The following is a 26,683-nucleotide window of genomic DNA, read 5'->3' as shown; positions in this document are numbered from 1 at the left end:
AAGACTAAACTTTTTTTCAACAGTAGTTGATGAAAACGTACAAAATCATTCCCCACAGGACCATTTATAATATTGACCTTTGATAAAATGTAGGGTTACTCTCAAAGTAAGGCTCAGTGAAGCTACCAGTGTAATATATTACAACATTTTAGTCAAAATACATTTATCCTTAAAGTTTTTTTCTCTCCATTAGATATAGATTCAGCCAAGGCAGAGAACACTTTTTCCCCATCTTGGCATCCGTAGTACCTAACACAAGAGCTTACATACAGGTGACACATTTAGTGAATGAACTGATAATAAGACCAATTTTTCAGGTATAACCTCTATCATCCCCCAAAATTCACCCTGGCAGTAGACATAAAGAATGTTATTCTAGCTAACAGGATATGAGGAGGCGAAGTCTGGTCTCTGTATTTCCATCCCCCTCACCACGCCTGCCCCAGCAGCTGCTCAGCTCATGTTAGCATCCTCTTATTTGGCTCTAGAGATAATTGGGGAGTTTGTGTAATCTTTTCTGGTAGCAGTGATTGAAACTGGGGAGATGACATCATAACAGGTGCCAAGGCATCAGGAGGAAATCCGGCCAAGTGCCCCCTGAAAGAAGGCATGGCCAAGACTGGAGTGAGTGACCAGAATGCTAGCATGCTTCTTCCGGCAGCACAAAAATGGAACAAGCTCTGAGAAACTCCAAGACAGAAGGCTTCCTTATGATTTCTGAGAATGAGAGTTTCTCCTTTACCCATCACTGGAATCGTGGGTCTTTTTCCATTTTTCTCTAGTAAGAGCTCCACAAAACACTTAAGCATGTGATTTTGTATTAAGTATAAGCGGATGGTAGAGTCAACGGTATATACTAATCGGGAGTTCCCGTCATGGCACAGCAGAAATGAATCCGACTAGGAACCATGAGATTGCTGGTTCAATCCCTGGCCTCACTCCGTGGGTTAAGGATCCGGTGCTGCTGTGAGCTGTGGTGTAGCTTGCAGACGTGACTCAAATCTGGCATTGCCATGGCTGTGGTGTAGGTTGGCAGCTGTAGCTCCGATTCAACCCCTAGCCTGGGAACCTCCATATGCCGCAGGTGTGGCCCTAAAAAACAAAAGCAAAAAAAAAAACAAAACAAAAACAAAAACAAACCCAAAACACCAAAACCAAAAAAAAAAAAACAAAAAACAAAACAGTATATACTAATCGGAGGATTTCCAAGCACTTGATCCCAATCCACTGAATTTGGCCTGTGTTCTTTGGTGGAACCTTCTTTTACATCACCTGTACCTCTCCTGTAGGTATGTGGCTCTGAGGCTATTTCACCAAGATCTCTTTGGACCACCGAAGAAGGGAGGCTGCTTTCCCTCCGTCTCCTCCTTTTCAGCTAAAATGATTTCTGATTCTCATAGTCAGCTTCCCAACAGCTACTTGGAATTTTTCCCACAGCAGTTCTTGAAAGTAAAGTTCTTCCTATCCTGGAAAGATTCCATCCACACCAAATCCCTTCTGTTGTTGCTCCTCTGAGACTCTCCTACCCTTTATCACAACGCCCCAAATTCCCTAACAATTCCAGGCTTGACTCATTGTCTTACCTGAGAAATGTTAACATATTTAGTGGAGGACTTTAACCCACTCATGTTTATTTTAACCACCGGTCTATTTAGTCACATTCCTGTCTTTATATTTTAAATTCTCTTTCATGATTCCCTATTTGCTTTTGTTTCTCCCTCTTTTCTGACTTGTACTGGAGGCAGTTTTCTTTTTCTTTCCCTCTACAGCAGGGACAGTTTTTCTGTTATGGCCAGATAATAGATATTTTAGTCTCTGTAGACCATAAGGTCTCTGTCAATTCCTCAGTTCTGATGTTATAGTGTGAGTCATCCAGAAACAATACACAAATGAAAGAGCATGGCTATATTTCAATAAAACTTTGTTTACAAAACAAGCAGAAGGCCAGATTTGGCCTGTGGCCATAATTTACTAACCCTTGTTGTAGAGGATTAACTACCTTGTATTTATTCAAATGTACATTCAACTTCTATGAAAGATATTATAAATAATACAATTTGAAATAGTTTATTTCTCTAATTATATGTGAGCAGTCAAGGGCTGCTGTGGCAACATCATAGTTTTGGGATGCAGGATTCTATCCCATTGGTCCTTGTCATTAAGGTGTTGCCCTCATCTGTACCTACATCCTCATCCACATTTCAGCCAGTGGAGTGGGGGAATGGGAAGTAGAGGCCATTCCCCCTTTCTTTAGGGGACATAGTCTTGAAGATGCACAAACCAGTTGTTCCTGTCGTGGCACAGCAGAAATGAATCCAACTAGTATCCATGAGGATTTAGGTTGATCCCTGGCCTCGCTCAGTGGGTCAGGGATCCAGTGTTACTGTGAACTGTGGTGTAGGTCACAGATGTGGCTCGGACCCCGTGTTACTGTGGCTGTGGTGTAGGCCAGCAGCTGTAGCTCCAATTTGACCCCTAGCCTGGGAACTTCCATATGCCTTGGGTGCAGCCCTAAAAAGCCAAAAAAAAAAAAAAAAAAAAAAAAAAAGATGAACAAATTACTTCTGCCTACATCCCTTTAATTAGAAGTTTGTCATAGGTCACACCTGACTTATGAGGCAGCCTGGGATATGTGGACAAATGGGGAGGCCAGGTACCCAGCTACACCAGTCTTATAACTACAGAAGATTGGGAGGATAGATATTGGAGGCATCTAGCAGTCTCTGCTGCAACTAAAACTTTGATGAATTTGCTTCAGAGATTAATTAGAATCTATAACCCCTCATCCAGTCAAAACAAGACCTTTAGCATATATTTATTTAGCACAGTTAAGATCCAGTTATGTTTTTACTGCTGTCAACTCCCAAGGTTCAGGTTCTTCTAACTCCCATGGAAGATTTTGGTGTTACATACCTCTTTTTTAATAGACGTGACTGCTTTATCAGTGATCTCTGACCTCCAAACTTAGAGAACAGTTATTCCACACATCTTCCTCTTGTTTTTTCTTGGAGAAGGAAGAAGCAGTACATGGGGAAGACTGAGTGTTTTTGTTTATAAAGACCTAGATTTTATTTATTTATTTATTTTTTTTTTGTCTTTTTGCTATTTCTTTGGGCTGCTTCCGCGGCATATGGAGGTTCCCAGGCTAGGGGTTGAATGGGAGCTATAGCCGCTGGCCTACACCACAGCTCACAGCAATGCCGGATCGTTAACCCACTGAGCAGGAGAAGGGACCGAACCCGCAACCTCATGGTTCCTAGTCGGATTCGTTAACCACTGCGCCATGACGGGAACTCCAAGACCTAGGTTTTAATTGTAATTTACATATGAGTTTTGTGCTTAGTGGTGGACAATGTGAAATGAAATATCTGCTAATGAGACATGACACTAAGTGAAGGAACAGCCTTCCACAGACAACATGTCAGTGAATTAATTCCCTGTTGTTGTATCTCCTCTGAGAACCTCAGTCATCATCCCCCTTTATGAGTAATTTTCCATTCGTATGTATGGGTGTCTGACAGTTTGTTTACATGAACATTGGGAAGAAAAGCCAACATTTTATTTGGCTTGGTGTCAAAAACTGACTCTATTTTTGTTGTCTGCAGTGCTCTGATTCAATGCATTTTAATAAGTTTTTAACAATGCATGAATTTGAGTCAGAGGAACTAGAAGAAAGGCTAGGATGACACGCACTTATTATAGGATATAAAGGGATGATACGTCATCTATTGTTTGCCATGCCAACCCCCCTTAAATTAACACCCTTTCTCCTTCAGAACTGAATTATTCTCATTTACAACTGCCGTGAGCAACTTAGCATGATTCGGTGTATTCCTTTAAGAGGTTTTAAATCTGAAGTCATGCTTTAGTTGATCTCCAAGTTCTGTGTCACCTAGATTTTATCAGCTTTCTTCAAGGTCTGAGCGTTGGAAGATTTCTCCTTACAAGACCATTGGACATTTGTAGTCCACTGTGGGGGATATATCTTGACTCATGCAAAGACAGACAAGAACTGCAGTATTGTTTTCTTTAAAGGGCTTGAGTAATCCCTTTTCTTGCATACTTGCTCCCCTGCTCTTTGGCTTACAATGTTGAACCAACTGTGTAACAAATTAAAATTTAAAAGCATTGGGATATTTTAATTTTTTAATAAGTGAAAAAGTAATTTGGGCTCTCTCATTTAGTCTTACTAAATGGTCCCTATATCAGGGACAAGCCAGTATATTTAAGCTGACTGCAGTTTCTTCTTGTTGCTAGGGGTAGAATTTAATTTTAAGTTGCCATAACTGAAGATCTGCTATCTGGGGGTTCATAACTAATTTCTGCATATTAAAGTGGAAACAGAATCTATTCTGTAGGCAAGCCCTTTTCAGGTTTTGCATTGCAAATATATGTAAAGAAAATAATCCTACATTAATCTTGGGAAAGCTCCGAGTCACTGAAAAAATACAAATATAGATGCCTCAGACTGAAGTGTTTTCATTCAGTTTAGAAATAGGAACAGGATATGTCTTTAGCAAGATTGTCCTTGCAGAAAAATGTCTTTTCTAAATTTATATTTGAACTACACTGAATGTGTCCCAAAAGGATAGTTATTTAGGACTGAATAACCTACACTTTGGTTAATAGGTTACCCATTAATTACTGGGATTGCCTTGCAATGGAAGGGGTAGACCATCAGACCACATTGAGTTTCCCCTGGTCAGTAATACCGGGGTGAGGAAAAGAAAGGTGGGCTTTGGACTGAAAGAAGGGGAGCACTCTCTGAATGGCTGAGAGAGAGATTGAAAACTTAGCTTTTGGAGAAAGAACATGGGATGTGCTATTTGGGGGGTTGGAGTGGGGAGACAGGTGCCTGTATATAGCAGCAGATCTGGAGAAATGACCTGTGCAGGACCTCTGTGAAACATGGCCCATGGGTTCTACTTAACTTTTTGGCCACAAATTTCCCAAACTCATTCAAATAAGGAATCTTTCTATTCATAACACTTTTTAATATGTCACACAATACTTTTCTGAAGAACACACCATGGGTAATTGTATTAGTCAGACATCCTCTTAGCATGCATTGGAATCACCCAGATGGCTTGTTGGAACACAAATTACTGGCCCCACTCCCAAAGTTTCAGATTCAGTAGGTCTGGGGTGGGCTTGAGGATTTGCATTTCCAACAAGTTCCTGGGTACATGCTGATGATGCTGGGTCCAGGAGACATCTGAGAATGAATCATAGACTGAAATGGTCTTGTTCCTTCTTTCTCTTTCTAGAGTAATACAAATCAAATCAAGAAGTAGTCACTGAAATAAAGACCAAATAAGAAAAGTCCACATCTAACATCATACTTAATGATGAAAAATTGAAAGCTTTTCCTCTAAGGTCAGGAATAAGGCAAGGATGTTCAGTCTTGAACTTCTATTTAACATAGTACTAAAAGTTTTAGCCAGAGAACTTAGACAAGAAAAATAAATGAAATACATGCAAATTGGGAAGAAGTAAAATTTTCCCTATTTGCAGTGACTTGATCTTATATATAGGAAACCCTAAAGATTCCACAAGAAGACTGTTAGAACTAATAAACTAACTCAGTAAAGTTCAGGATACAAAATCAAAGTACAAAATTCAGCTGTGTTTCTATATATTAACAAAGAATCTGAGAAGGAAATTAAGGAAAAAATCCCATTTACAATAGCACCAAAAAATTAAATATTTAGAAATAAATATAATGAAGGAGGTAAAAGATTTGTATAATAAAACTACAAAACATTGATGAAATAAATGAAGAAAGAAGATGATAAAGAAGACACAAAGGGAAAGTCATCCATGTTCATGGATTAGAAGACTTAATAGTGTTAAAATCTTCATGTTACTGAAAGCAATCTACAAGTTCAAAGCAATCCCTATGAAAACCTCATTGGATTTTTTTTACATAAATAGATAAGCAATTCTGCAACTCATATGGAATCATAAAAGATCATGCATAGACAAATCAATCTTGAGAAAGAACAAAATTAGAGCCATCGCAATTTCTGATTTTTAAAATATATTATAAAGCTGTTATAATCAAAACAATATAAAGACATAAAGACAAACCTATAAATCAATGGAAGAGGATAGAGAACCTGGAAATCTGCACATACATGGTCAACTGATATGGTCAACTGATCTTCAACAAAAGCACCAAGAATACACAATGGGGAAAAGATAGTCTCTTTAACAAATAGTGTTGGGAAAATTGAATTTCCACATGCAAAAGAATGAAACTGGACTCATCTTCCACCATACAGAAATCAACTTAACATGAAATAAAGACTTAAATGTAAGACCTGAAAATGTAAAACTCCCAGGGGGAAGAAAAAAAAAAACATACAGGAAAAGCTTCCTGACATTGGTTTGTGCAGTGCTTTCATGAATATGACATCAAAAACACAGGCAACAAAAACAAAAATAAACAAGTGGGACTACATCAAACTGAAAATCTTATGCATACCCAAGGAAACAACCAACAGAGTGAAAGGGCATGCATGGAATGGGAGATAATATGTACAAACCATATATCTGATAAGTGGTTCATCTCCAAAATCTGTAAGGAACTCCGTAACTCAATGGAAAAAAATACTAATATACAAATTATAAAATGGGCTAAGGACTTGAATAAATATTTCTGCAGAGAAGACATATAAATAGCCAACAGGTATATGATAAAATACTCAATGACATTAAACATCAGGGAAACACAAACAAAGCCACAGTGTCAGAATAGCTATTATCAAAATAGCAAAAGACAAATGTTGGTGAGGATATAAAGAAATTTTAAACCTTGAACACTGTTGGTGGGAATGTGAAATGGTACAACCACCGTTTTATGGAGTTTACTTAACAAGTTAAAAATAGAACTACCATATAATCCAGCAGTCCCACTTCTGGGTATTTACCCAAAAGAATTGAAATTTGGAGCTCACAGAGCCATTAGCACATTTCCATGTTCATTGCAGCACTATTCACAAGAGCCAAGATATTGAAAAAACCTAAAGGTCCAGGACAGATGAAAGGATAAAAAAAAAAATGTAGTATATACATACAATTGAATGTTAGCCTTAAAAAAAAGGACATTCTGCAGTATGTGACAACATGGATGAACTTGGAGGACATTATGCCAAGTAAAATAAGCCAATCACAGAAGACAAACAGTGCATGAATCTATTTATATGAAGTATCTAAAATAGTGAAATTAATAGAATCAGAGAACAGAATGGTGGTTGCCAAGGACTGGGGAGAAGGAGAAATGGGGAATTACCAATCAATGGGCATAAAGTCTTAACTAAGCAAAATAAATAAACTCTAGATACCTGCTGTTCAACACTGTACCTAAAGTCAACATAGTGTTTTGTACTCTTCAAAACCTGTTAGGAGGCTAGATCTCAAATTAAGTATTCTTATCAAAATAAACAAAGAAACAAGAAGTATTTGTTAAATTGGACTCGTTATTGGACTCATTGCATGAGCAGGGTGTACAGGGTCTGTTCTGTTCCAGAAAGGCAAAGACACTTGCTGGCTTTTTTGACCATTTTACAATGCCATACTAGTTTGTTTCAATTATAAAATAATTGAAAGGAGTTTTACTCATTCATATTAACTATAGTGAATTTTCTCCCATCTTGCCACCATAAGAGCCATTTGGATATGCTGGCTTATGTTGTCACAGCAGTTCAACATCTAGTCTATTAAATCTGAAGACAACCAGTTAGTCATTAGGTGCTTTGGAATTATAAAAATGAACAACTAGTTTTGTTGATTACTTTGGCTGAATTGATTAAATGCCTCAGAGATAAAGTAGAAATACTTCAGTTTGTATGACAGCGCTGCATTTCTGCTTTCCAATAATTATAGTCTTGGTTAAGCCAATATTTCCAAAGGAAATACTGTGAAATGTTCTGAATTGGTGTCTTATTTACAATGTATCATTATCTTCATTTACCTGAAATAGAGATTTAGCAAAAACAAAGCCATGAATAAAACAGAACCGATGAGCTACCTGTCCCCAACCAAAGTTCATCTGAAGAACTTAAATATGCACACAGTAACTATTTCTATATCTGTGGGGCAGTTAGAAAGTGATGTGCATTATCAGCCCCCACAAATACACACGTACTTCATTGCAAGTTGCTTGAGGCATTGCCTCTTGGCACATCCGTCTATAGTGATATAGCGTCTATATGAACTTTAAGAAAAGGTCAAGATCACTCATTCTGTGTTCCAGAGATTTAGGAAACTGTTCATCTATCCATCTTGTAATGTGCATCTTAATGACTGTGGTGGCCCTGAACTTGTGCTGCTCAAATAGCCACTGTGATGAGCATAGAGTATGGCCCTAATATCTTCCCCTCTGAATGCACCACCACCATTGTGCCAGGGTCACAGTTCCCACAGGCTGCTTCCAGCTGGTGATTGAGCATGATGAAGATAAAAAGGGTTCTATGCCTAAGAAACATGAAGATTCCTTCAATGGCTTAGTCCGATGACTTCTCATTGGCTTATCACCTGAACCTCTCTGGGAGTCGACTCTTAATATGCAATCATCCTTACTTCTCTCCTTCCACAAGAGTCAGACCTTTGTTGCCATCTGAAAGCTCTTTCTGCCTTCTTCTGCCCTTGCCGGAGGCCAGCTCCGGCGGCCAGGGAGCGTGCACTTCCCGATTGAAGAGGGACGGTCAGCGAATGTACAACATGGAGACAGCCTCTTTGTCCCTTCTTTTAGGGTGCTGGACTGCTCAAATTTTTATTGGCATAAGTGGTTGATTATATAGACAGCTTTTTGCTACAGATTACATCACAGTGTTAAAAGTACATTGGTTAACTATTACATGGTATAGCAGCCATACATCATGTTTTAAGATCTCTGTTTTAACTAAACTTAGTGGGTACAATTTGGGGCAATTAGGTACAATACATCATGTTTAAAGATCTCTATCTTAACTAAACTTAGTGAGTACAATTTAAGGGCAATTAGGTACAGTACATCATGGAAAGGAGACAGTACAAATCATCCCATGGCCAGCCAGTCTTTACAATTTGAAGAGTTCACAGACACAAGAATTTGGCATTCACAAATCTTGTTTTTAGACTGGTGCTTATCTTTAAAACGTTATGACAGGGAGACAGTGTAAGAAAATATAAACCAACTTAACTAGATATCACTTAAAAGCTTCTATAACTCATAGCTAGGTGTCTTTTGGTCAAGAATAATATATGTCTAACTTCTATGAACCTCATTAAAATCCTAACTCTAAAGTTTACTGTATAACTAATTAATAGATAAACATTATGTTTTAACTAAGTTGGATTAAAATAGGAGAAAGTCCTTCAGGATGAAATTCTTATTATATTATTGTTGTAATTTTGTTAAATCACAAATCACCACAGAAAATAAGAATGGGAAATAAGAATAATAAGTAAATAATCAGGAAAGACTGAGAAAAACTGAATAGCAAGTGAATAACAGAAAAGACTAAGTTATCTATGGAACAATCCTCACTCAGCAACACAAAATGGAAATTATTTCCTGGGAAATTTAGTTTTCTATCTATGTCAGCAGGCGAGCCTTATTGTCTTTTGGGGCCTGTCCTCGGAATTGTACCGTTCAGACAGGCATCCCCTTGTTTAGGAACCTGCCCTCAGAATTGTACCATTCAGACAGGCCCCTTTTCCTGATTAGGAGTTTGTCCTCAGAACTGCACCGTTCAGGCAGGCCTCTTTTTCTGATTAGGAGCCTACCTTCGGAATTGCACCTTTCAGGCAAACTCCCTTCCTCGGCTCTTTGTATCTTCTCGGCTCCCCGCATGCCCTCTCCTGCTTTGTCCTTCACGGTTGCTACTTTCCCTTACGCAGCTAACCCGATCTTGGCATCTAGTTCTTGGAGGACCCAAACTCACTGATCATGGTTTTTATACTATCACTCAAAACAAAATCATGATTACCAGTGGGAAAAACTGCTGGGCCTAGAGTTTAAAAAATTAAAAAAAAAAAAAAAGTTTAATAGTTTTCTTATGAGTCACAAATTAGCTATAAAACCAGTTGTTATTTTCCAGTGTTACTTCCTTCATACTTTGCCTGTCAAAAATATCCACAGCAACATATTACGATGAGAAAAAAGTCTGGCTTCCCCTGACATGTACCCTTATTCAAAGATTGATGCAGAGGAGTTCCTGCTGTGGTACAGTGGGTTAAAGATCTGGCTTGTCTCTGTGGAAGCACAGGTTTGATCCCTGGCCCAGCACAGTGGGTTAAGGATCTGGCATTTCCACACCTGTGGTACAGGATGCAGCTGTGTCTCAGATTCGATCCTTGGTCCAGGAACTTCCATACACCATGGGTGCAGACAAAAAAAAAAAAAAAAAAAAAAAAGAGGAAAACTATTTAAAAGGAGGTAGTTCCCATCATGGCTCAGTGGAAATAAATCCGAGTAGGAACCATGAGGTTGCAGGTTCAATCCCTGGCCTCGCTCAGTGGGTTAAGGATCCGGCGTTGCCATGAGCTGTGGTGTAGGTCGCAGATGCAGCTCAGATCTGGTGTTGCTGTGGCTGTGGTGTAGGCCAGCAGCTGTAGCTCAGATTAGACACCTAGCCTGGGAACCTCCATATGCCACAAGTGGGGCCCTAAAAAGACAAAAGGCAAAAAAAGAAAAAGAAAAAAAGGAAAAAAAGGGTGTTACAGTCATGGCTCAACAAAAATGAATCTGACTAGGATCCATGAGGATGCAGGTTTGATCCCTGGCCTCACTCAGTGGGTTAAGCATCTGGTGTTGCCGGGAGCTGTGGTATAGTTTGCAGACGAGGCTTGGATATGATGGTGCCGTGGAATAGGCCTGCGACTACTGCTCTGATTCAGCCCCTAGCCTGGGAACCTCCATATGCTGTGGGTGTGGCCCTGGAAGGATAAATAAATATATAAATAAATAAATAAAATTGGTGCAGAGATAGTGAAAACTATCTTTCATGTAAAAATTTATAGTTTTTATTAACTAATTTGTAGTTTTTATTAACTAATATATTTTAGAACATTAATACATAGTTTTTATTAACTAATATGTTTTAAAGCATATATTTTATGTTTCTGCTTAAAAGGTTTTCTCATTAGAAAATCATTATGAAATGTATAGAACATTGTTTTTTTAAATAAAAATCACCACCTAGTCCCAGCATCAAAGATATGTGATATTCACCATTACCAGTTTAGTATGCTTTTGTCTGTATTTTTTCTATGCATGTATTTGTGTCTACATAGGTGAGATAATACTCTCTATATAAATTTAATATCCTTTTCCCCAGGGCATTTCATTTTTCTTGGAATACTTTTAAAAAAATTTTATTGGGGCATAGTTGATTTACAATGTTGTATTAGCTTTAGGCTTACACCAAAGTGAATCAGTTATGTATATATTTATATATATATATATACATATATATATATACACATATATCTATTCTTTTTTCCCGTATAAATTATTATAGAACATTGAGCAGACTTCCCTATGCTATACAGTAGGTCTCTGTTAGTTATCTGCCCTATATATAGTAGTATGCATGTACCAACCCCATCCTCCCTACCCCCCTCAGTTTCCCATTTGGTAATCCTAAGTTTGACCTCTAAATCTTTGAATCTGTTTCTGTCCTACAAACAAGTTCTGTGTCATTTTTTAAATTAGATTCCAGGAGTTCCCGTCGTGGCTCAGTGGTTAACAAATCTGACTAGGAACCATGAGGTTGTGGGTTCGATCCCTGGCCTTGCTCAGTGGGTTAACGATCCAGTGTTGCCGTGAGCTGTGGTGTAGGTTGCAGATGCGGCTCGGATCCCACGTTGCCATGGCTCTGGCGTAGGCCGGTAGCTACAGCTCTGATTAGACCCCTAGCCTGGGAACCTCCATAGGCTGCTGGAGCGACCCCAAAAAAGGCAAGAAAAATTTAAAAATTTAAAAAGCCAAAAAAAAAATAAAATTAGATTCCACATCTAAGTTTTATTATATAATATTTGTCTTTCTTTGCCTGGCTTACCTCACTTAATACGATAATCTCTAGGTCCATCCATGTTGCTGCAAATGGCATTATTTCATTCTTTTTTTATGGCTGAGTAATGTCCCATTGTAAATATGTACTACGGTTTCTTTATCCAATTCTCTGTTGATGGACATTTAGGTTGTTTCCATGTCATAGCTATTGTAAATAGTGCTGCAGTGAACACTGGAGTGCATGTATCTTTTCTAATTATGCTTTTCTCTGGATATATGCCCAAGAGTGGGATTACTTTATTCTAAATAGTGAGAAGCTTAAGGAATTTCCACTGAGATCAGGAACAAGACAAGGATGTCTCCTCTCACTGCTGCTATTCAACATGGTTTTTGAAGTCCTAGCCATGGCAATCAGAGAAGAAAAAGAAATAAAAGGAGTCCAAGTGGAAAAAGAAGTAAAACTGTCACTATTTGCAGATGACATGATACTATACGTAGAAAACCCTAAAGATGCTACCAGAAAACTATTAGAGCTCATCCATCAATGGGTTCATCAATGAGCAGAATATAAAATTAATACTCAGAAATCTCTTGAATTCCTATGCACTAACAACTGAAGATCAGAGAGAGAAATTAAGGAAACAATCTCATTCACCACTGCACCAAAAAGAATAAAATATCTAGGAATAAACCTACTAAAAGAGACAAAAGACTTGTGCCCTGAAAACTATAAGATATTGATGAAAGAAATCAAAGAGAACACAAACAGATGGAAAAATACATCATGCTCTTAGACTGGAAGAATCAATATTGTCAAAATGACTATGCTACCCAAGGCAATCTACAGATTTAATGCATTCCCCATGAAATACTTTTAATGTCTACATAGTATTCCATTGTGCATTATCCTATGACTTACTTAACTATTACCTTACTGTTAGAATTCAGATGATTTCCAATTTTCTGGCTATTATGAAGAGCCTGTAATGAATGTCTGTGTTCAGAAAACTTTGGTCTACATTTTGGGACTTTTTTCCTTTATATAGATCCCTAGAGGTTTCTCCTGGCTTCCTGATAAGCCCAAAGTTTGAGGAGAATCATCAGACTTACTCCCCACATTCATATAGCATGTTAGAAAGATACAGGGCTAGCAGGAGACTCATTGTTGCACAAAACCAAGTCTCTTTACCTCAGAGTCCACAAGTGTAAAATCAGGGAGTTGAATTAGACAATCCATGTTGTTCCATCCATATTTCTTATTTCTTAAACATTCAAATAGTGGACCTAACTCCCACCCAGTGCCATAATTTTTCTTATGCCCTTTAGGGCTGTAGAAACACAATAGAGCACTAGTGGTAATGATGAATCTAAGATATTGCTACATTACTGTCTTTATATCATAGAGAAAACTCAACTTTATTTGGGAATATAGTTGGCTTTGTGACTCTCTCCTCTCCAACGCATATAATTTGTGCTTTTAAATTACTTTTGGCTTATAAGTATTAAGAACTATGTTATAGTTATGTGAACCTACTCACTGAGCCTTCTAATATTAACCCAAGCATAATATTATTCACTTGATAGATATTAAGATACCACATTTGAAATTTTTCTTTTTGTGTTCCCTGAATTTACATCTGGCTCTGTCTTCATTAAAAAAAAAAAAAGGAGTTCCCGTTGTGGCGCAGTGGTTAACGAATCTGACTAGGAACCATGAGGTTGTGAGTTCGATCTCTGCCCTTGCTCAGTGGGTTAACGATCCGGCGTTGCCTTGAGCTGTGGTGTAGGTCGCAGACGTGGCTTGGATCCTGCGTTGCTGTGGCTCTGGCGTAGGCTGGCAGCTACAGCTCCGATTAGACCCCTAGCCTGGGAACCTCCCATATGCTGTGGGAGCGGCCCAAAAAATGGCAAAAAGACAAAAAAAAAAAAAAAAAAAAAAAAACCTGTATTAAGTGTTTCTCTGTGCATGACCTTGTGCTAAGAACTGAATTATGAAGACCTTGTTTTTGATGTCAAGGAATTTCTAATTGAAAAACCACAGCACTGAAGGCAAAGAAGCATCTGAACACCCAGTCTGAATCTCAGTGCCTTCCAGGGGCTGAGACCTCTCGTGGGAGTCAGGAAAGGGGCACTCTGAGGAATCCTAGGTTTCAAAAGGCTGGAGTAAGTGCAGTATTGTACTCCCTAGAGAGAAGATCTGTGGAGGAAATCATATACTGGCAGCTTTTCAAATGAAGTGGTAAGTCTTGGGATCTGCCAGCAAGAGAACCTTTCAAGATCAGGGGTCTAAATCAGGAAAGATTCTTTTTCCTGATAAAGAGCCATCTCATGTTTTACAGATTGAAAATAAGTCAAATACAGAATAAACAGGAATGATAATAATTTAGAAAAGGCAGGCCTTAGCAAATGGCAGTGTAAACAAGTAATGAGCATGAGGGTGGAGAATTAAGGCTGAGCCCTGGACACACTAAAATGCTTACATGAGAAAATGCAGTTACTTTCAGGTACAATTTAAGTCCCTGTATTGCTTTTACTTTATGAAATAAAATAGTTCTGCCTATTTGTTCACACATATTGCATTGTGAGCTTTACCTGGCTTTGCCATTAAGGGGATCCATTCTCACATTTGTTTCCATGTTCCTGTCTGTACATTTTAGTAATATCCTGCAGTTCTTCCAGCAAGAAACATGTCTGCTCCTGCAGTAGGGACTGATTGAGTTATGAAGAAAGCTGACCCATATTATTAAAATCTGATGGCATCCATGTCTTGACTATTCTAAATAGTGCTGCTGTGAAACTTGCAGGTGCATGTATCTTTTCAAGTTGAGTTTTCATCTTTTCCAGATATGTACCTGGGAGTGAGATTTCTGAATCATATGGTAAATCTGATTACCCTAAGTGTCCATCAACAGATAAGTGGATAAAGAAAAAGTAGTACATATATACAATGGAATATTACTCAGCTATAAAAAGAATTTTTATGCCATTTGTAGCAATACGGATGGACCTAGAGATTATCATACTAAGTGAAGTAACTCAGACAGAGAAAGACAAATTATATTATATCACTTATATGTGGAATCTAAAAAAAATGATTAAAATGGACTTTTTACAAGACAAAAACAGACTCATAGACATAAAAAACAAATTTATGGTAAAACAAACTTGTTACCAAAGGGGAAAGGACATTGGGGGACATATAAATTAGGAGTTTGGGGTTAACAAATACACACTACTACAAATAAAACAGATAAACAATAAGGAGCAAACTGTATAGCACAGGGAACTATAATTCAATATCTTATAATAACCTAAAATGGAAAAGAACCTGAAAAAGAATATATATATATGTGTGTGTGTATATATATATTCATAACTGGATCACTTTGCTGTATACCTGAAACTAACACAATATTGTAAATCAATTATACTTCAATTTTTAAAAATCTGGTGACAATGATGAAGGTGAGGTCAGTCAGTCTTTTTTTTTTTTTTGGCCTGCTGCATGTGCAAGTTCCCAGGCCAAGGATCGAACCCATGCTACAGCAGTAACCCAAGCTGCTGCAGTGACAACGCCAAATCCCTAACCCACTGCACCATAAGAGAATTCCTGAAGTCAGTCTTGAAAAGAACAGATGTCATCTTTCATTTGCCTCAGGTGATGCTTTTGTGTCATCTGTTGGCAAGGGGGGGGTCTGCCCTTCTTTAGTAAGATGAAGGGAAATGTTTCTTCCCCCTCAGAGGAATCCAGGGCTTCAAAATTCTCAGATACATCCACAAAATATGCCTGATGAAGGTGAGGAGATACAAGACCATTAAAAAATTTTTTTTTTTGCTTCTAAACAGACTGATTTCTGGGAGCTCCTGCTGTGGCTCAGCAGTAACAAACCTGACTAGGATCCATGAGGATGTGAGTTTGATCCCTGGCCTTGCTAGGTGGATTAAGGACCCAGTGTTGCCGTGAGCTGTGGTGTAGGTCTCAGATGCGGCTTGGATCCCATGTTGCTGTGGCTGTGGCATAGGCCGATAGCTACGGCTCTGATCCAACCCCTAGTCTAGGAACTTCCATGTGCTGTGGGTGTGGCCCTAAAAAGCAAAGGAAAAAAAAATGGACTCATTTCTCAATGGTGCCAGTCCCATTCTCTGTTCTGGTATCTCTCACGCTTCTGTTTCCCTTCTTGGAAATAACCATCATGCTGATCTTCATTAAGGAGCAGGTCCTGGTGCCTCCTGGTTCTCTCTTGGGACCAGCTAGATGATATGTCCCGGAACAGATGTCTTTTTCTGGAAGAGCTCCTGCTGGCAGTCACACTGTAAGACTTGGCTTCGGTGCCATGAAGACAGCTCTTAAGAGAGGAAATGAGGGCACAGCAACACTCAGCATTGACGACCTGAGACTGTTTGATAACAGTAATAACTGTGAGCAGCATCTCAGTCGAGTCACTAATCCCCTGCAGTGGTTCCAGATATTGCTTTGGAAATGGCATTGTTGGAAATTACTCTGTTTTCTTCATGATGTCTCTAAATTCACCTTCACTCACTCAAGCCCAAATCTTGGCTGCTGTGGTGGTCAGAGATTTCAAAGGCTTTCATGCAAATATCTGGTAGAGGCCCCACTGTAGTGTTTAGTGGCAGAAAGAAGGGTGGATTAAGGTAAAGGGAAGGTGAAATGGCCCAGGGGGAGGTACAGCTAAATAAAGAGGTCATGAAGGGGCATGAGATGCCCATGTGGATGCTAAAAGGAAGAGGAGGGACTGAAGTAGATAGGAATGGATTGGAGCTAGGGGCAGACCCATCAGGTGAAGGGCTGAAGGAGGTGGGTTGAAGTCAGGCAGCACACTAGGGGGCTTATCCACATGGATGGATGAGGGTACAAGGTTCTGAGAGCATGGCCCATCCATCAGCAGAATCACTAGAATCTCGGGAGCCATCCCATGGAGCTATTTCCACTCTTGGGACTCATTCACATTCTGAGACTTTGTCTCAAATTACGACAGGTTCTGCCAGGTGGGTGACCTCACATCCACTTTTTCTCCATTAAGTACTTTTTGTGGCAGGAACTTCCAACAGTCTGTGGGAAAAATTTTCAGAGGCTCTCACGTCCTCAGCATACCCCTTGGACTAATCATTTGCTCCATCCTCTGCACATTGCAACTCCACTACACCACAGACTCCTACATAGTTAATAACCTGGATCAGCTGCTGGTCTGTGGTCCATCCAGGAGAAGCTGCTCCCCTAGACAGCAACTCAGCTATTACCCAGACTGCTGTAGGTATGCAGAATTCCAGGGGTCTTGTCATTGGGCTTGGAGATGACAGCTGGCAAACAGGAGGAGGGGGCTCAGTACTGGAGCTTCTGTCCTCTGAGGGCTGTGAGGTGGATGTTGATGAATGGGATTGCTTTTCCCATAACATCCAAACTGTGATGTGGTTACTGCTGGAGGAGGGGAGGCAACACGGTCCTGCAGTGCCCGTGGGGTTTGGTACTCCTGCATGCATCTGCAGGGCCAGCTGCCTCTGACATGAGATGAGACGGGGCATGTGAGAAGTGGGGCTACTGGAGACCCTCTGGCTCAGCCGGGAGAGACTGAATTCTTCCTTTGTTCTCTGGTCATTTCATAGCCCTTAATCAATCACTGAGGAAGTCTCCCCAGGGTTGAAGAGGCACATTCCCTTGGGATAGAAGCTACAGGTTGTAGCATGTTCCCCATCCCCTAACCCCATCCCTTCATCCCCTTCAGAACAAGGCACCTAACCGGCCAGGTTCTAAGTGATGTGCTTAACTGAAATAAGGGCTCTGGGTATCTTTTTTAAATGTAGGGATAACAAATAAGGTGATAGTTTAAGGGAAAAAATATAGAATGCCAGAAAAGCCATTAACCCAGAGAATTTTTTCACCTTTATTTTGTTTTTTACTCAGTGATACAATTTTTAGTTTTAATTACTGATAGCAAACAGACAAAAAAGCCTTGTCCCACTGTCATGGTTATTTTTTTTCAATCTTTCTAGTAGGTTGAAAATTGTGTGAGAAACTTGATGATGCTGCCAATCTCTTACACTGCATTATATTTCTTCCTTTTGTAATAAACATTTTTAAATGAGATATGAGGTGTGAGATGTTTATAAAACAAAACCAAAAAGACAAGTATTATATGATTCCATTTATTGAGTTATTTAAGGTAGTCAAATTCATAGAAACAAAGTAGAATGACAGTTACCAGGAGGTGAGGGAGGGGAGAGGGAGGAGTTAGCGTTTAATGGCTGTAAAGTTTCAGTTTTGGAAGATGAAAAGAGTTCTGGAGATGGATGGTGGTGATTAGAAGGTACCTAATACCACTAAGCTGTACACCTTAAAATGATTTAAATGGTAAATTTAATCTTGCATCTATTTTGCCTTAATACAAAAGAAAGGAAGGGAGGAAAAAAGAAGGAGAGAAGGGGAGGGAAGAAGAACCCAGAAAGGAGACAAGCATTTATTTGTAAGCCCGCACACACACACACAAAATCCCACTCACAAATCAAAATCGCTTCTTTCAGTCATGGATAAGATCAAAACAAGAAAGATTTGTACCAAGTTTGCACCCTCAACAGGCTCCCTCCCTGAAGAGTCTTTTCATCTGGCACAAAAAGCAAAAAACAGGAATATTAAATTGGATTTTCATGTTGTTCAATCTTTTCAGACTCTGGTTGCTGTGTAATCGCTGTATTTACTGAATGCCTGCAACAAACCAGAAATGCTGTAAACTCAGAGTCACTCCTATCAGATCTTATTATTCTTCTCCCCTCTTCCTCCCTCCCTCTCTCTCTCTCACTTTTTAACAGATTAGTAAACTGAAACTCAGAGAGATTGAACCACTTCCTGAGACCTTGGTGGTTTATTAAGCTATTAATGGGCTATAAGCAGAATTTAGTCTCAGCTATGCCTGACTCCCAAATCATTGCACCACCCTCTCTATTTCATTAGATAACTTCTTTGCCACTTAAGTTCACTCTAAGAAGGGACATGGTTCAGGAGTGTGCAAATTGAGTGTGGCAGGGTGTTGGTCACTGTGCTAGAAATTGATGTATGGTGTGTGACCTTACATTCTGCATTTCCATATGTTTTATAAAATGTCCTTCTGATTGTGACAAGAAAGCTAAGTAGACAAAACATTTCTTTGAAGGAATCAGCTCAAAAATGTTGCTACTGGCCACAATGAATAATATCATATTAAAAATCCCTGATTCCCCTGGTGATACTTAGAGAAAGAGAGAGAAAAAGAGAAACGAGGAAAAGATCTTTAGAAAAATAACATAGGAAAAAAAAGGAAAAAATAAATATAGAAGAAATGGTTTCATTAGAAATCATCATTTTGCAACTTATATAAAATTTGATGGATTTCCCATCATGGCTCAGTGGTAATGAACCTGACTAGTGTCCACGAGGTTTCAAGTGAAATCCCTGGCCTCACTTAGTGGCTTAAAGATCTGGCATTGCTGTGATTGCCGTAATCTGTGGTGTGGGTTGCAGATCCGGCTCATATCCTGAGTTGCTCTGGCTGTGGTTTAAGCCAGTAGCTGCAGCTCTGATTTGGCCGCTAGCCTGGAGATTTCCACATTCCTTAGGTGTGGCCCTAAAAAGATAAAAAAGATAAATAAATAAAATCAAACTAAAAAATAAAAATAAAAATTGATTCAGGATTAATAAAGAATGCTAAAGCCATTAGGTGAAAGTTTGTTGGGGAATAAGATAGATATTATTCTGATTATCACCCCACAAATTCTTTTTTAATTAAAAAGGAAAAAAAAAAGACATGTTTATGGTGAAGATATCTGGCAGACATACCTTAAGCAAGTGGCCAAACTTGTTTCTCAGTAATAATAGAATAAATTTATACCTTGTACCTCTTTCTCATAAGCTACAGGGTGAAATATACAATATAATTTGTGTAATAGTCTTGCCAAAATGTTTAACTTAAATTTAATCCATAGGACCAGTCCAGCATTATGGTACATTCTGTAAGACAACAGCTCAGATTCTTCAAAACGTCATTGTCAGGAAATTAAAAAAAAAAAGGTAGAGCAATACTATTCTATATTAAAGGGAATGAAGGAGAAATATCAGTCAAACATGATGTGTAAATCTGGATTTCATCTTGGACTTTAAAAATACCCAAATGCCTTTTTTTTTTCTTTTTGGGGCTGCATCCTCAGCATATAGAAGTTCCCAGGCTAGGGGTCAAATCGGAGCTGTAACTGCCAGCCTATACCAGAGCCACAGAAATGTGGGATCCGAGCTGCCTCTGCGACCTACACCACAGCTCAAGGCAACGCCGGATCCTTAACCCACTGAGTGAGGCCATGGATCGAACCCACAACCTCATGGTTACTAGTCAGATGTTTCCACTGCACCACAGTGGGAACTCCTGCAAATGCCATTTTGAAGATAAGTGGACTGTATGTTAGATGATATCAAGTCAATGTTAAATTTTTATGAGTGACAACAGGAGTGGAAAATTGTCCTGAGTGTCATTTGGGGTAAGGTGTCATGATGTTAGCAACTAAATTTTAAATAATTTTAAAGGTATGTGTTTTTATACTTTTAAAAAAGTATAAAGTTATATGTATATATAAATAGAAGTAGACAAAGACAGAGACTAAGAGTAAAAACAATGACTGACCTATCAGCAGTGAGCATCGCTAGTGCCCAAATTATGATCTTGAAATACTATTTCTCACTAAAAGAAACCAGTGCCTTAGGGGGAAAATAGCTGATTCAAAGTCCGTGGCAGAAAAATGACAAGATGAGGCTGGAATATCTTGTCTATCAAATACCAAGGAGGTTACCAAAGGCAGTTAGGATTACCTCTACTTCAGCCCAGTGAAGATATTTCACTGGCCAAAGATGGGCCAACTGGAGCTTCAGTCATGAAGAATTGATCACCTTTAGAATGTGATAGGGCATCAACTCATTATCTTGAAAAATGGTTTAAATGAGAATAAAGAATCTAGAATTTCCCTGGTGGTGCAGTGGGTTAAGGATCTGGCCTTCTCACTGCTGTGGCTCAGGTCACATTGTGGCACAGGTTTGATCCCTGACCCAGTAACTTCCACATGCTGCAGAGGCAGCAAAAACAAAAACCAACAAAGAATCTATCCCACCTTCCTATATGAACTGTACCACTGAGTAACCAAATAATAGATTAGAGGGAATATCTCTTTATAATAATATTTCAACCAAGAAATGAAAAAGAAGTGATTAAAGTTAGAATATCTCCATTTTGCACACCAAGTGAACTTCTAGATACAGGCAGTAATGATCAGTGGCTACTGACATCACCCCAAGGGAAACAATCCTACAGAATTGCCCAATACCCCCTTGCCTTGCCAACGGGATCAAACTTGATCCCACTGCCAAACTGCAGGAAATACAGAGGACAGAAAACATGCTGAATTACATGAGTGTGCAATCAGCAGAATCCCAACTGGGGAAATGCTGCGGGTCAAAGGATGCGATAAAATGTAAGGAAAAGGAAGGGATCATTAGCTTAAAACTTAAAATACATTTTCTAATAGGCAAGAATAAATTATAATGTGCAGGAGCATCTTATCACAATTGGGGAAGAAAGTGTTCATCATTGGAATGAGTTTCACTGACAAGGCAGCTTTTTTTTTTTTTCCCAGGCTAGGGATCAAGTCAGAGCTGCAGCTGCCGGGCTGTGCCACAGCTCACAACAATGCTGGATCTTTAACCCACTGAGTGAGGCCAGGGATCAAACCTATACCATTAGGGTTCATTTCTGCTGAGCCACAATGGGAACTCCTGCAAGTATCTTTTTGAATGTTTTGTTGAAATAATATGCCCAGGAGTGCAATTGCTGGGTCATATGGTAGTTCTATATTTAGTTTTCTGAGGAACCTTATACTGTTTTCCATAGTGGTTTTACCAATTTACATTCCCACCAACAGTGAAGGAAGGTTCCTTTTTCTCCACATCCTCTCCAGAATTTGTTGTTGTTGACTTGTTAATGATGGCCATTCTAACTGGTGTGAGGTGGTACCTCATGGCAGTTTTGATTTTCATTCCTCTAATAATTAGTGGTGTAGATTTATTTTATATTCTAGTAAAATAAATTGTTTTAAAATAAAGAAAGGTACTTTAGAAGACACAACAACCAACTATAATCTGTAGTTTTGTTTGGATCCTAATTTAAACAAACCAAGTATAAGATATTCATGAGATAATCAGGAAAATTAGAACATTGACTAGATCTTTCATGATATTTAGGAATTACCATTTAATTTTCGATATAATAAATGCTAATGTGTGTCTTAGAAAAAGAGTCATTATTTAAAGATACACATAGAATTATTTTAGATTTACTTTAAAATAATACAGGAAGTTCTCTTGTGGCGCAGCAGATTAAAGATGCAGCCTGTGCAACTGTGGCATGTGTTCTATCCCTGGCCCAGGAACTTCCACATCCTACAGGCATGGCCAAGTAAAATAAAATAACATCAGTGCTTCTTTCAGATCAGACTAGCAAGATCAGACATGTTTCAGCCTCTCTGTGAAGGGCTGGGAACTATGAGACCAGAACACATCACAGTGCATTCACTGTCTAGGAGCTGACACCCAGATTGGTACCTTCTAGGACAGAACCTTCCATTCCATTCTGCAGAATTTCAGGTCCAGACCCAAAATCTGTCTCTCAAATGCCTCCCACACTTGTTGAACAGCTGCTCAATCTCAAGTTAGCATCCAAAGTAAAACGTAATAATATGGGGTTTTTTTTAGGACCTTGTTGCCTCAATTTTGTCATGCTGGCATCAGCACCATGTGCCTACTGGGGTGGCAAACAGAGAAGAAAATGTTTCTATGACCATACTGCTGATTTTTAAAATAGCATAGCTAATGAGCCAGCTGTGATTAGACAGAAGAACATTAATAATCATTTCTGCAGTTTATTTCATCCTAAACAGTTTTCAAATATTACTCTGTCTTTTTAAAACTGTAATACAGATATCATACAGATAGCCCATTTGTTGGGTTCTACTTTAAGCAAGCCACCAGGGAGATCATCATTTTTATCAAAAGGAAGGGAAAATAATTTATCCTTGGTCAAATGGGCAGAACTAAAAATAAATTATGATTTTGACAAAATGAGGTACATTTGATAAGACCTTGTTGTCAGTTCATGAGGATACGGTGATTTGTCCCCCTGAAACTTGAAAATGAGTGAAATAAACATTGACTTGAGTGTTAGCCATGCAATCAATATATAGTGATCAGAACTGAGAATACAAATCTGCTCAGAGACCAAGCAGCTGTCAGGTCAACAAGACCAGGTCGTGAAAGAATGAATATATTATGATACCTAAAGAATGTGTTCACCCGTAGTGTGTGGGAGGGGGTAATGTTGGTCCGTCATAGAAATATGGGACAAAGACTGTCACTAAGGCAAGCTGGATGTGTGTGTCTCAACAGTGTTCAGGGGACAGGGGCCTTACCCGATGATTCCAAGTCTCACAGCAAGATCACCCCTAATGTGAGCCAGATGCTCAAGCTATGGAATCTCAAGGCAGAGGTGGAAAACTAGAGTACTAGAGACATAACCTGGCCCACAGATGGTTTTGCCTGGCTCCTTTTAGGTTCTTTTTTTAATATTCAAATTAACTGGAACCTTTTTTTTTTTAATCTTAGGTAATGGATTTCTCTCTTTTTTTTCTCCTTTTTTAAAAAATGATTTTTATTTTTTCCAATATGCTTGGTTTACAGTGTTCTGTCAGTTTTCTACTGTACAGCAAAATGACCCAATCATACATAGAAACATATTTTTTTTCTCACATTATCCTCCATGCATCACATGTGACTAGATATAGTTCCCTGTGCTATACAGCAGGATCTCATTGTTTATCCATTCCAAATGCAATAGCTTGCATCTATTAACCCCAGATTCCCAGTCCATCCCCCTTCCCCCTCCTCCCCCTTGGCAACCACAAGTCTGTTCTCCAAGTCCATGAGTTTTTCTGTGAAAAGGTTCATTCATGCCATATATTAGATTCCAGATATGTGATATCATATGGTGTTTGTCTTTCTCTTTCTGACTTCACTTAGTATGAGTATCTCTAGTTCCATCCATGTTGCACAAAGGGCATTATTTTGTTCCTTTTTATGGCTGAGTAGTATCCATTGTGTATATGTACCACATCTTCTTAATCCAATCATCTGTTGATGGACATTTAGGTTGTTTTTATGTCTTGGCTGTTGCAAATAGTGCTGCAATGAACATATGGGTGCATGTATCTTTTTCAAGGAAAGTTTTGTCCAGATTTATGCCCAAAAGTGGGATTTCTGGGTCATATGGTAGTTCTATATTTAGTTTTCTGAGGTACCTCCATACTGTTTTCCATAGCATTCATACTAATTTACATGTAACTGGAAACTTTTAAATTATAATATTTTACATAAGATTCTCCATTTATTACTTCTCTTGAAAAATTCCACATTCCCACATGGCAGTAATCAGTTAGAACTATGTAAGAACTTTCCCATGTAGAATGCTCTCCTGCTGTCCACGGCCTCACCAGGCACATTTACTCAGCTCTTTTACCTCCCTGGCCCCTGGACACATCTGCACTGGCTGCTCCCAGCTTAATACGCTCAGCCAGTTACACTGCCTGTGTTGTGAGTCCATGTTCATCACTCCATCTTCCTATCCCAGCCTGACTTCCCTTGTTGGTCTTCCACAGGGAGAAAATGAGCTGGTCATGTCAATATAAGGACTCCTGCCTTTGTGACAATTTTATGGTTCACGACACAGTAAGAATCTGGCATTGGGAATACTTCCTTGGTGTAGCAAGTTTAGGATCCGGTGTTGTCACTGCAGTGACAGGGGTCACTGCTGTGGCATGTGTTCGATTCCTGGCCCCTGGAACTTCCACATGCCATAGGTGCAGCAAAAAGAAAGAAAGAAAGGAAGGAAGAACAGTAGGAAGGAAGCAAAGAAAGACGAAAGGAAGGAAGAAAGAAATGGACATTTTGATTTAACACATCAGCCTCTGGTAAGCCAACCCTGGGGAGATGGATCCACTCTTGATGTAACAACAAAGCCAAGTGTCAGTCTTCAAGGCTGAGAATCAACCTTCTGTTGATGCTAAATTCACGGTGGCACACTCCCTGATACATTGACTTGAGACTGAACTATTCAATGTCACCATATGGAATCCTTCACAAAGAGGACATTTTTCAATTTTTATTTAGAAAGTACTGTATACTTTAATTTTGTTTTATAAATCACACTTGCTTACACTGTACTTTTGTATGTAGATTTGTGTGGGTGGGTGTGGTGTCAAATCTGAAAATGGGAGATTAGGTTAATGGAAGAGCATACAAAAAGAAAGTTTGGGTTCAAAACTAATACTATCTTTGCCTTTCTAGCACTTCTTCCTGCAAGTACTGGGGGTGTGTTTTTGGTTCCTTTATCCTTTCTATTAGTATCACATTTCATGGCCCTTTATTAATTGTGAAAGAATTAGTGCCTTTTCAAACTCTTCAAACCTTATCTTCTCTACTTTGTGAATGTCATTGCCTTTGCTGTCACCCACTAGCCTCCTATATTTTATAATTTAGAAAATTTCCACCTACATATTGCACCTCAATTGTGTCATCTGCCAAAAAGCAATATGATTGGGAAAGAAATTCTTAAAAACACTTCCTACACATTCACACATTGCAGAGGATTTACATCATAGGCATTTAGGAGTCCCACTATGTCTGAGGGAACTTTAGAACAATTCAGGCAGGAAGCAACTTGGGGGAAGATAATTCTGAAAGATTCTCTTTAGCATGGGTGGTATAATGCTGATTCATGTAAGAACTCTGAAATACTTAAGATCCTCCAACTCTTTCCTCATTTCAGCCATAAACATAGATATCTCATTCATTCTTTCATTTAAAAAAAAATGATTACCAAGCTTCTACTATGTGCAGGTGACCAAAAATACATCTAAAGCCAATAGAAAGCAGTTTTCATAGACTTAGTGATCATAATAATAATAACAGTAAAACAGACAAGGCTATTTTTGTCTTTTTAACTATATGAGTGATTTCAGTTGTTTTGTTGTCTGCACTACAGGATAGGACTATTTGGCAGCTTAGAAGAATTTCCAGAAAGTGCCAAGTGGTTCTATACTTATGATTTTTGTTTTCCTCCTGCAAAGAGGTATCTTTGGACATCAAATTGGAGTTTACTACAAAATGCAGGATGAAAGCTGGCAACTGTTTAAGGAATATTTCTGAATACGTCTTCTAAATAATGATTTAAACACACCAGAATGTCAGAAATTCGTTTTCTATCTCTGTCCCTTCTCTATTATGCCTATATCAGTATCACTCATGGTTGAAGCATTGAAAAATGAAAAGTGAATATACAGCATGTTAAGAAACAATAACTAAACATTTTCTTAAAATTATGTTTTCAGAATCACAGATGCATTTGATTAATAAATTAGTCATACATCAAAGGATCCTAACTGAGCAATTTCTCAGACCATTCATGTCTACAAAATAAGAATACTTACAAGGCTGACAGTTCAATCACAAAAATACATCTTCAGTGACAGGAAGAAATATTTGGGTTAGTTCTTCATTGAGGTTACAAGCTTTAAGTTTATTTTGGATCTTGTTTCTAAGAATCAAAG

The 26,683-nt window shown here is 38.7% G+C and overlaps 1 protein-coding gene and 1 pseudogene across 3 annotated transcripts in view; one reads left to right on the top strand and one right to left on the bottom strand.

Annotated features, from left to right (window-relative positions):
• TRIM9 (tripartite motif containing 9) overlaps positions 1-26,683 on the top strand; it is a 210,381-nt gene that overhangs the window by 37,726 nt on the left and 145,972 nt on the right. The window lies entirely within an intron of this gene.
• LOC100152563 (cleavage and polyadenylation specificity factor subunit 7 pseudogene) lies at positions 16,123-17,542 on the bottom strand (annotated as a pseudogene).

The sequence above is a fragment of the Sus scrofa genome, chromosome 1 (assembly GCF_054392235.1).
Source record: "Sus scrofa isolate SSC_HxYL_T2T_F1_AM1 chromosome 1, Sscrofa_HxYL_maternal_Yorkshire_Landrace_v2.0, whole genome shotgun sequence".
Lineage (NCBI taxonomy): Eukaryota > Metazoa > Chordata > Mammalia > Artiodactyla > Suidae > Sus > Sus scrofa.
The sequence above is the reverse complement of the archived record's forward strand: the minus strand, read 5'-3'. Positions and strand labels throughout refer to the sequence as shown.